Below are 11,741 nucleotides of genomic sequence, written 5' to 3' on the forward strand. Positions count from 1 at the left end.
AGAGGGGAAAACACTCTTAACTTGACAATGGCTAGGACTCTGGTATCCTGTGAGTCTTCTTTAACATACAAAAATCCTTTTGAAACCTCCCTTTTCCATACCTCCCCCAAATTCCCAAGTATGTAATCAGCCACACCTCACAAACCCAGAGCGCATTTTTCTGCCCACAAGTCCTAGAACTACCCTTTTGCACCAGAGACGTCTCAAGCGTTCTTTCTTGGCCTTGGCTCTGGACTTCACCCCACCAAACTTCACCTATATTCCAAACCCCATCAAAACTAGGACATGGGGTGTTAGGAGAAGGCAGTTGGGGGAAATTGGAAGGGGAGGTGAACCACTAGAGACTATGGACTCTGAAAAACAATCTGAAGGGTTTGAAGAGGTGAGGGGGGTGGGAGGTTGGGGGAACCAGGTGGTGGGTATTAGAGAGGGCACGGACTGCATGGAGCACTGCGTGTGGTACAAAAACAATGAATACTGTTATGCTGAAAATAAATTTAAAAAAAAGATAAAAAAAACCCAAAAAACTAGCAATGCATTTGGTTGACAGACTTACATTTTCTTTTATTTTTTTAAACTAGAGTCTTATTTATTTTAATATTTTAAATTTACTGTAGTTAGCATATGTTATATTGGTTTCAGGTGTATGTAGAGTATGGTCTATGGTCGTGAACATTCCTATGCTAGGTATGGTAGCGAGCCAACAATTCTTACCTTACTCAGTCCTCAAGATACTCGTGCTCTCAATCCCCTTCACCTGTTTCACCAAACCCCCTCCCACCTACCAGTTTGTTTGCTGTAGTCAGTCAGCCTTTTGATTTGGCTTTTCTTTTTTTTTTCTTTGTTTTGTTTCTTAAATTTCACATGCGTGAAATCACATAGTACCTTCTCTGATTGACCTATCCCACTGTCCAGATCCATCCATGTTGTTGCACATGGCAAGATTTCATTCTTCTTTATGGTTGAATAGTATCCCATTGTAAATATTCTTTGTCAGTAGGTGGACACTTGGATGGCTTCCATATTTTAGCTATTATAAAAAGTGCTGCAATGAGCATAAGGGTTGAATATTGTAATCAGCTTCCTTCCGCTTTTTTTTTTTTAAAACCTCTTTGAAATTTATCAAATTCTGGTCATGCATCCTGTGGAGTTTCTCATTTTTGGGATTTTTGCCTTTGCATTCTTGTGGTGTCTTTCTGTCACTAGGAGTTCCTGTTAACTTAGAGGTGGAGACTAATTAGATTTTGCATTGGCACACAACACTTCCTAAGTGTGCATTATGCATTTCCTCTAACAGTTCTGCCTGCCTGTGTTTCATGAGGAGTTTGCAAGATGGCAGCATTCTGGTATTGGTAACCCGGCTGCATTTGTGGAAACAGTTCCAGAAAGACAAACTTAACCATGGTTGATGAAGTTTTGGAATATAAGTGAGGTTCAGTGGGGTGAGGTCTGGAGCTGATGACCAAGAAAGAATTCTTGAGATATCTTTGGTGCAAAATGGTGGTTTATTAAAGCATGGGGACAGGACCTGTGGGCAGGAAGAGCTGCTGCCCTAGGGTTGTGAGGGGTGGCTGACTATATACTATGGGGTTGGGGGAGGTAAGAAAAAGGGAGTTTCAAAAGAACTTTTATACACTAAAGAGGACCTACAAGATACCAGAGGCCTTGCAGCCTTGCCCATTGTCAGGCTAAGGTTGTTTTTCCCCTCTAGCAAGGTATTAACATAGGATGGGAGATTCCTGCAAGAAGGTCATGTGCATGCCCCCCAAACTACCAGTTGTTTGGGATCCATACAGGACAGCAAGTTGAATGCTTAATTATTGCCTTTATTTATTAGCTTTCAGAGTAATAAACTGGTTTTCTGTCATTCTTCAGAGGTGACCAAGTAGGTATGTTTCTTTCTATTATCATTTCAACTCAAAGACTTTAACATATTTGATGTATTTTAATCCATTACAGTTTTTAAAATTAAGAATCATTCCATCTTTGGGCCGTGGAAACCTCTTTAAGTTTACCCTGAGTCTTTTTAATGCATTGTAATCATTGATCACTTACTTGATTCCTAATAAGAAAAGATATTCCAAGTTCATCTCCCATCTCAAGAAACCCTAGTCCATCCCAGTGGGAAATGGCATTTGGAGCACACAACTGGGACTCTAGGAGTGCTTGTTGCCATCAGGTTGGTCATTATGTCTATGTCTTTTCAGAGGACAAAGCTAGGAAAAAAAAATATTAATGTAAAAAACATCATGAATTCACACTGATATTTCAAATTCAAATTTAGGGCCAGGTGGTTATTAACTTCTTTATAGTTGCATCTCTTTTTCTCTTGTGTTAAAAATCTTGGATCCTGAGGCGACTGGGTGGCTCAGTCAGTTAAACGGCTTCAGCTTAGGTCATGATCCCAGGGTCCTGGGATCGAGCCCCACATCCAGCTCCCTGCATGGCGGGAAGCCTGCTTCTCCCTCTCCCACTTCCCCTGCTGTGTTCCTTCTCTCATTGTGTCTCTCTGTCAAATAAATAAATAAAATCTTTTAAAAAAAAATCTTGGATCCTGATGAAACCAGAGAGGGAGAAAAACCATAAGACAGTCCTTTATTTATTTTTTTTGTAAAGATTTATTTATTTATTTGACAGGGAGAGAGAGAGAGATCACAAGTAGGCAGAGAGGCAGTCAGAGAGAGGGGGGAAGTAGGCTCCCTGCGGAGCAGAGAGCCCGATGCAGGGCTCGATCCCAGGACCCTGAGACCATGACCTGAGCTGAAGGCAGAAGCTTAACCCACTGAGCCACCCAGGTACCCCAAGAGAGTCCTTTAAAAAAAAAAAAAAATATATATATATATATAATTTATTTATTTGACAGAGAGAGAGAGAGCACAAGGAGAAGCAGACTCCTCACGGAGCAAGTGGGGCGTGATCCCAGCACTCTGGGACCATGACCTGAGGTAAAGGCAGATGCTTAACAACTGAGCCACGCAGGTGCCCCAAGAGAGTCTTAATCATAGGAAATGAACTGGGGTTGCTGGAGGGATGGGGTAACTGGGTGATGGACATTAAGGAAGGCATGTGATATAATGAGCACTGGGAATTGTGTAAGACTGATGAATCACAGGCCTGTACCTCTGAAACCAATAATATATTATAAGTTAATTAATTGAATTTAAATAAAAATGTTTAATAAAAATCTTGGATCCTGATTTTCTTAGCACAACCATTAACTTTATTATTTATATATAATTGTGTCAGAATAACAATGCCATTTTTACTAACAGTATGATTATTGAAAACAGTCTAACATTCTTCTGTGGTCTTTCTTTGGGGGGCTGTACCTCCTTTAGGGTATCGCTCTGCTTTAGAGGAAAGTACTTTGTTTCTGTGGAGTCGAGACTCTGTATTGGTTCCTTCCCTCCGTTTTGCTTTTGCTCTTTAGGGTGAACTTTTTCGTTTGTTTTTTTTTTAAGATTTTATTTTTAAGCAATCTCTATACCCAACTTGGGGCTCAAACCCACAATTCAGAGATCATACGATCCACTGACGGAGCCAGCCAGATGCCCCAGTTTTCAGGTTTTCATGTAACTTTGTTTTAGGATTACTACAAAAGAAAGTCCGTCCAGAGAAGTCCAGCGCCTCTCCCTGTCCCCACCAGCCTTTTACCTTCCTCTCCCTGTTGGCAACCATTTATTTAAAAAATGAACAGTAGCATCCTGTGCCTACTGTTCTGCATTTTGGCTTTTTTCACTTAACAGTATGCTGGAGACCTCTCACTAGCAGTGTCTAGGAATACTCCTTACTCCTTTTTGCAGGGGTGTACTCACTCCCCTCTAGTGTGTGGATTTGACAAGTTGCAATTACTGGACATGTGGGTTGTTTCCCATCTTTTGCTATGAAAAATAGTGCTACAGGGCACCTGGCTGGCTCAGTCAGTGAAGCGTCTATCTTTGGCTCAGGTCATGATCCTGCAGTCCTGGGCTCAAGTTCAGCATGGGGGGCGGGGGAAGGCCCTCTCAGCAGGGAGCCTACTTCTCCCTCTGACCCTCCCCCATCAAGTGTTCTCTCTCTCAAATAAATAAATAAATGAATAAGATCTTTAAAAAATAGTGCTACAGTGAATATTTTTGTGCAGGTCTCCACATAGTTTTGCCAGTTCAATTTTGAGATAGATTCCTACAAATTGTCTGGTGAGAGAGCATTTGTTTTGTTTTGTTTTAAATATTTTATTTATTATTTGAGAGAGAGAGAGAGTGTATGTGCGCCCAAGCAGGGGGGAGTGGCAGAGGGAGGGGGAGAAGTAGAGTCTCCACTGAGCTAGGAGCCTGCTGTGGGGCTCAGTCCAGGACGCAGGGATCATGACCTGAGCCGAAGGCAGAGCTTAACTGACTGAGGCCCCCAGGCGCCCCTTCAGTAGGCATTTGTAATTCATTTTTGATGGGTGTTGCCTATTTCCCTCCCATAGGGTTGCACCATCTTGCATTCCCACTGGTGATGTTTCCTTACAAACTCGTACACAAATATCTTGTTAAATATTTGGAATTTTGCCAATCTGAGAAGAAATGGCATTTCAGTGTGGTTTCCTTTTGCATCTTTGTGGGTGAAGTCAAGCGTCTTTTCATATATTTAAGCACCATTTTCACTTATTTGTCTGTGATTTGCTTCTTTTCCTAGTTGGTGGTCTCTTCTCTCTGGTTTTAGAAGTTCTATTATGTTAACCCTTTGTGATATACACTGCAGATATATATTTTATTTTATTTTTTATTTTTTTTTAAATATTTTATTTATTTATTTGGCAGAGAGAGAGAGAGAGGGAGCTATCACAAGCAGGCAGAGAGGCAGGCAGAGAAAGAGGGGAAGCCGGCTCCCTGATGAGCAGAGAGCCCAATGCAGGGCTTGATCCCAGGACCCCAAGATCATGACCTGAGCCAAAGGCAGAGGCTTAACCCACTGAGCCACCCAGGTGCCCCTCAATTGTTTAAGATTTAAAAATTACAAAGTAAGCCCTGTATAGTCTCTTTTGATGCAAATGTACAAGTTATGATAAGCAGTTGGATTACAGAGAAATGGTTACAAAGAATAGACTTAGGACTTCTGGGTGGCTCATAGGTTAATTGTCTACCTTTGGCTCCTGTCATGATCCTAGGGTACTGGGATCGAGCCCTGCATTGGACTCCTTGCTAAGCAGGGCGTCTATTTCTCCCTCTCCCTCTGCCTTATGCCCCCTTTAAAAAAAAAAGATTTATTTATTTGAGAGAGAGAGAACACACACACACAAGTCACAGAGGGGCAGATAGAGAGAATATCCCAGTAGACTTCCACTAAGCATGGAGCTGTGTGTGGGCCTTGATTCCATGACCCATGAGATCAGGACCTGAGCTGAAACCAGTCACTCAACCGACTGAGCCACCCAGGTGCCCCACATTTTTCTAATGCTTAATGATAGAGGGTTATTTCTTGTGTTTATTTGCCATATATTCTTTGGTTAAGTGTCCATTCAAATCTTAAGCCCATTTTCATTTGGGTCATTTGTCTTCTAATTGAGTTATAGGACTTCTTTGTAGGATGGGATACAGGTCATTTGTTGGATATATGTTTTGTAAATATTTTCCCTCAGGTTGTGCTTTGCCTTTTCATTTTATTTCATTTTGGGGAGCAAAAATTTAAAGTTTTGATGAAGTTCTATTCACTGATTTCATTCCTTGAAATGTCATACTCTTCTGTATCCTATTTAATAAATCTTGGCCAAAGTCAAGGTCACTAAGGTTTTTACTGTGTTCTTCTAGAAGTTTCTACTTTACATTTTGGTTGATGATATATATATATTTCAGTTCTTCCTACTCCCCCTTTTTTAGTTGGCTGATGATATCTTTTAACTTTTATATATGGTATGGTGTAAGGGTTTAGGTTCATTTTGTTGGTATAAGGTTATTCAATAATAGTCCAAGCATTGTTTGTTGAAAATAAAGCCCTAATTTTTTAAAAATTTATTTTTTACATTTCTTTTCAGTGTTCCAGAATTCATTGTTTATGCACTACAACCAGTGCTCCATGTAATACATGCCTCCTTAATACCCATCACCAGGCTCACCCAACCTCCTACCCCCCTCCCCTCCAAAACTCAGTTTGTTTCTCAGAGTCCACAGTCTCTCATGGTTTGTCTTCTCCTCCAATTTCCCCCAATTCCCTTCTCCTCTCCACCTCCCCATGTCCTCTGTGTTATTCCTTATGCTCCACAAATAAGCAAAACCATATGATAATTGACTCTCTCTGCTTGACTTATTTCACTCAGCATCATCTCTTCCAGTCCCGTCCATGTTGATACAAAAGTTGGGTATTCATCCTTTCTGATGGAGGCATAATTCTCCATAGTATATATGGACCATATTTTCTTTATCCATTCATCCCTTGAAGGGCATGTTGGTTCTTTCCACAGTTTGGCGACTGTGGCCATTGCTGCTATGAACATTGAGGTACATATGGCCCTTCTTTTCACTCCATCTGTATCTTTGGGGTAAATACCCAGTAGTGCAATTGCAGGGTCATAGGGTAGCTCTATATTTAATTTCTTAAGGAATCTCCACACAGTTTTCCAAAGTGGCTGCACCAACTTGCATTCCCACAAACAGTGTAAGAGGGTTCCCCTTTGTCCACATCCTCTCCAACACACGTTGTTTACTGTCTTGTTAATTTTGGCCATTCTAACTGGTATAAGGTGGTATCTCAATGTGGTTTTGATTTGAATCTCCCTGATGGCTACTGATGATGACCATTTTTTCATGTGTCTGTTAGCCATTTGTATGTCTTCTTTGGAGAAGTGTCTGTTCATATCTTCTGCCCATTTTTTGATGTGATTATCTGTTTTGTGAGTGTTGAGTTTGAGGAGTTCTTTATAGATCTTGGATATCAGCCCTTTGTCTGTATTGTCATTTGTGAATATCTTCTCCCATTCCATGGGCTGCCTCTTTGTTTTGTTGACTATTTCCTTTGCTGTGCAGAAATAAAGCCCTAATTTTAAAATAATCTTTTATACATTAACTTTATAAATGCTATCTGTAATATGAGTTGTAAATATTTCCCCCAGTTTGTCTTTTTACTTTGATTGTGTTTAATCATGCAAATATTGATATCTGTGTAGTCAAATTTATCACTGTTTTCTCTTATTGTTTCTTGATTCTGAGTCCTAGTACAATTTCCCTAACTTCTAGGTTCTACAGGAATTCATGTTTTCATCTACTACTTGTTTGGTTTTGTTTTTTTACATTTGAATCTCTTCATTTAGAATTTATTTTGCTATATGATATGAAGAATGGATCTACTTTTTTCCCCAAATGGCTATCTGGTTATCCCAATCCACATATTTTGAAGTTTATCCTTTCCCCCATAGTCTTTTTTTTTTTAGATTTTATTAATTTATTTGATAGAAAGTGTGAGAGAGCGAGAGAGTGCACAAGCAGGAGGGAGAGGGAGAAGTAGACTCGCTGCTGAGCAGGGAACCTGATGTGGGACTCAGTCCCAGAACTTCTGGGACCATGACCTGATCTGAAGGCAGACACTTAACCAACTAAGCCACCTAGGTGGCCCTCCCTCATAGTCTAGATTAGATGATTGGAGATGCCACCCTTTTCTTATATCAGATTTCCATATGGGAGTGGTCTTCTCAACTGATGTTCTAACACGTGGAAAGGCTGGGAGCCTAGCCCATGGGCAGAGAAGACATGCAGAATAAGCCACATGGGGTACCTGGGAGCCAGGCTGCCCTCATCCCTTCACGTTACTTCCAGGGAAGCCCAGTAGCCAGTAATGACTGTCTGGTTCTTGCCTGCCAAGCCCCAGGAGAATGGTCCAGTTAAGAATTTGCTGCTGTCAGGGCACCTGGGTGGCTCAGTGGGTAAATGCCTCTGCCTTCGGCTCGGGTCATGATCTCAGGGTCTTGGGATCGAGCCCCGTGTCGGGCTCTCTGCTCGGTGGAGAGCCTGCTTCCTCCTCTCTCTCTTTCTCTCTCTGCCTGCCTCTCTGTCTACATGTGATCTCTGTCTGTCAAATAAATAAATAAAATCTTAAAAAAAAAAAAAAGAATTTGCTGCTGTCATAGCTGCACTGGCATGGCCTGCATTGTACTCAGCCATCAGGGTCCTATTCTCCCTTCAGACCCAGGAGTTCCCTCCAAGCCATGGAGGCTTTAGGATTGGCACATATCCTGGCCCTGCTCTGCACATACCATGCTCCAGAGTTTCCCAGATTCACCTTATGTGGAGGAGTGCCTGTGGACATTGGGGGAAACTCTTTCTTCCCCCTCAGCAGTCTTTGACCCCAGAAGTTTCAGGACCTACTTTCGGGCATGAACCGTGGGGTTGTATGAGGGAGATGTCCTAGGACTCTACCAAGCAACACGAATCTTTTGGCACAGTTTGTACCAGGCCAGCTACCAGCTCTTAGGGCTGCTTCTCTGTTGTCCTTAAAGGAACTGGGGTTGTTGGTTGAAGATAGGAATAATGTCTGGGAGTGTAAATAAAGAGCAAGGAGAACATCCTCCCAATCTCCAGTTCCAGTGGTACATGGGGGAGGCAGGTTTCAGATGACCTGTGTGATCGGGGGCAACCAGGTTTTAGTTTAGGAAGTTGAGCGAACCCCTGGTTGGCTCAGTCAGTTAGGCGTCTGTCTTCAGCTCAGGTCACGATTCCAGGGTCCTGGGATCCAGTCCCTCATGAGACTCCCTGCTCAGTGGGGAGTCTGCTTCTTACTCTCCTGCCTCTCCCCTTGCTTGTGTGCTCTCTCTCAAATAAGTAAACAAATTCTTTAAAAAACCCAGGAAATTGAAGGGAACTTTCAGAGAAGTCACAACACAGATGAATTTGTTGATGTCCATAAACCAAAGAGCTGACTGGAAGGTATGGGGGCCAAAGAGTGCTTAATGTTTTTGTATTTTTTTTTTTCTTTCTTTCTTTCTGAAGGCATGGAAAGTTTTGTTACTTACCTAATGGAAGTCTCTGAGGAGAGTAGGGAAGGCCTCTCAGTGGTCTGAAATGGCTTGAGAGGAGAGCCCAGAAAGGGCTACTGATTTAAGGGCTTTATGTGGTCAGTGGGTATGGTGGGTGGGAGGATTGCCAAGCATAGGCGAAGTCTTGTGTGGTTTGAATCTTGTGCTGGTGTCAAAGGAGAGAGCACCCAGCCTTCTTATCAGCTTGTCCAGATGTGGGCATGGAGAATAAGGGGGATGAGGTTCCAAAGCTATCAGCAAGCATCATAAAATGGAACCAGACCACTCATTATAACTCACCTATGGTATTTGATGACTGAAACACACCATATTTAATTGAATTAGTGCTTGTTTAAATAAGCTATCCAGCACTCTTGCAACCTGCAGCAGGAAGCTAGCAAGGAAGATGAAAATCCCACCGAATCCTTCTTCTAGAGCTCAGCATTGTGTTTCTGAGAAATGACAAGAGTGCCTCAGCTACTAGAAGGGGCTGAGGGGGTCCTGGTGAGACCCTTGTACTGTGGTTTATGTATGGGTAGGAAGAACTATGACCTTGATTGGTATTTTGGGGACATTTACCTGTGAGGCAAGAGATTCTGAGAGTTCTTTGCCCTAAAGGGGGCAACTCTTAGGCAATGGCACAACAGTTCGTAAAGATGTGCAGATGGGGCCATTCATTAGCCAGACCATCCAGGGCTAAGATAATTGCCTGGAATGTGGCCAATTGTGCTGATGTTTGGATCTGGTTCTTTATTAGGGATGTCCTGATTAAGAAATGAGGAACAGAAGCTCCCCACTGAGCCCCATCACCTGTGATGATTGGCAGTGCTGCTTGTATAGTCTGTGAATCCCCACTGCTTTTCACTTAGTTCATCCCAAGAGGCTCCCCAGGTAGTCAAAGGGTCCGAGGAGGGCTGCCTTCCAATATCCTGGCATCTGGTAGGGACTGGGGACAGGGAGGCTGCCCCTTCTGCAGGCAGAATATACCAGAGAGCCCAGGTTTGGCTTTATACTGTACCAAGGTGGCCTTAGCAGTTGGAAGGCCTTCCAATAGCAGTGGTTGCTTTACAGGCTTAATTTGGGTTTGAATTAATCTCTTGGCTGTGCTGGGGGTGTTATTCCTTAGAACCCAGAGGATCATGATCCTTGTGATGGTGGCAGTATTCAAGGGTTCTAGTGACCATCTGCTCTCTGGAGTGTGGGCCTGACTTAGCATGTCACCTAATGCCTCCTTGCAAATGTGCTCCTTCTGAGTGGCCACCTAATGGACACAGATCTCACATAGGGTATGGTCTCTCCCCTGAGCTAGAATCAGCTGCAGCCTTGGTCTCAAGTGTACAGGTAGGTCTGGGATCAGACACACAACTCCAGGCCACTTTAAGCAGGGCTCCGATCCCACACATCAAGTAGTTATCACGTGATTTAAGACAGCTACATGTGTAACAAAGTCTCTGTTTGCAGTGCAGCATGCAGCACGTGTGGCATGGCTGAGTGCACACTGGTTTGCAGATGATGGCCAGGATAGTGAACCAAAGCAAGAGTGGGTAGAACCCTGGGGTGCCATTGTCTAGACATCCTGCTCACAGTGCCAACTCCAATCCTTACCATTCATTACCTGCAGGGGGATGCCCCACCACCCCAATTTGGTTCAGAGGTCAAGACTAACAATGCCACACATGCCACAGAGGCATGAGGTTTATTACTTGGATACCTGAGGTCAGCAGGGGAGGGATCCCAGGGCAGATCCAAATGGCTTGAGGGGCAATGGAAGGGCACTGGCCTGGAATTTTGCTTGTGGCTGGAAATGAGGTAGCAACACACCCATCACACCCCCTATCTGGCAGGGTTTGAATGGTTTGAAATCTGCTGGCACCAAGGCTTCTGAGACTTTGTTCCCCAAGAACATTTCCAAGGACATCATGAAAGTCAAAAGAAATTGGGAGTTGACAATTTGCTTTCCAGACATTCTCTTTGGAAACATGATATTCTAAAATTAAAATTCCTCAGGCTGCAGAGAGCAGGCCCCTAAAATTTTGGTCAATTTTGCCCAGTCACTGGGTAGGGAAAAGGGTCCCATGGAGTTTGACACTCACTCCTCCTTCCTGTGTCTAGACTCTGGCCTCCCACAGCTATGCCTCAGCCCCAGGGGATGTGCCAACAGTGTGGAGGCCAGGAAAAGGGGCAAAAGTTGTGGAGGGAGCAACACAGAGGACATGCTTGCCACTAGAGCCTCTTCACACAGCAATGACCTTGTTAAAAATGTCGCCAAAAGCCTGCAGCATTTCCCATTTCACCCAGCATAAAAGCCAAAGTCCTTGTCATGGCCATAAGGCCTTTCGTGATATGGCCCATTACCTCCCACCTCATCTGCTTTTCCCTCTGCTCACCCAGCTCCCAGCCATACTGACCTGTTTCGATTCTTGAACACTCTAGGCCTGCTTCTGCTCAGGGCCTCTGTACAGGCATGATGAGGAAAACTCTTGTTTTTCCGTTACTGCCCATTTTACTGTATGCTAACCCTACGCACACCCAGAGTGTGGACACTGGGATTGCAACTTGAGTTTAGTTAGTGATCTCCACCCTAAGCACCTTCATGACCTGGGATTGTGGACTGCACTTCTCCTGGGTCATTGTGCCCCCTTGCTTCTGGGATCTGTGTGTTATTAAATCTTGCAAATTTAATTTCTTCATGTGAGTGTACTGAAATTGTGTCTTCAATGAAAAAGACCCCAGGGTTTTCATTTCCCCAAAGTGGGAGCTTGGATGCTGAGGG

The sequence above is a fragment of the Lontra canadensis genome, unplaced genomic scaffold (genome assembly GCF_010015895.1).
Source record: "Lontra canadensis isolate GAN:19392208 unplaced genomic scaffold, GSC_riverotter_1.0 scaffold201, whole genome shotgun sequence".
Classification (NCBI taxonomy): Eukaryota; Metazoa; Chordata; class Mammalia; order Carnivora; family Mustelidae; genus Lontra; species Lontra canadensis.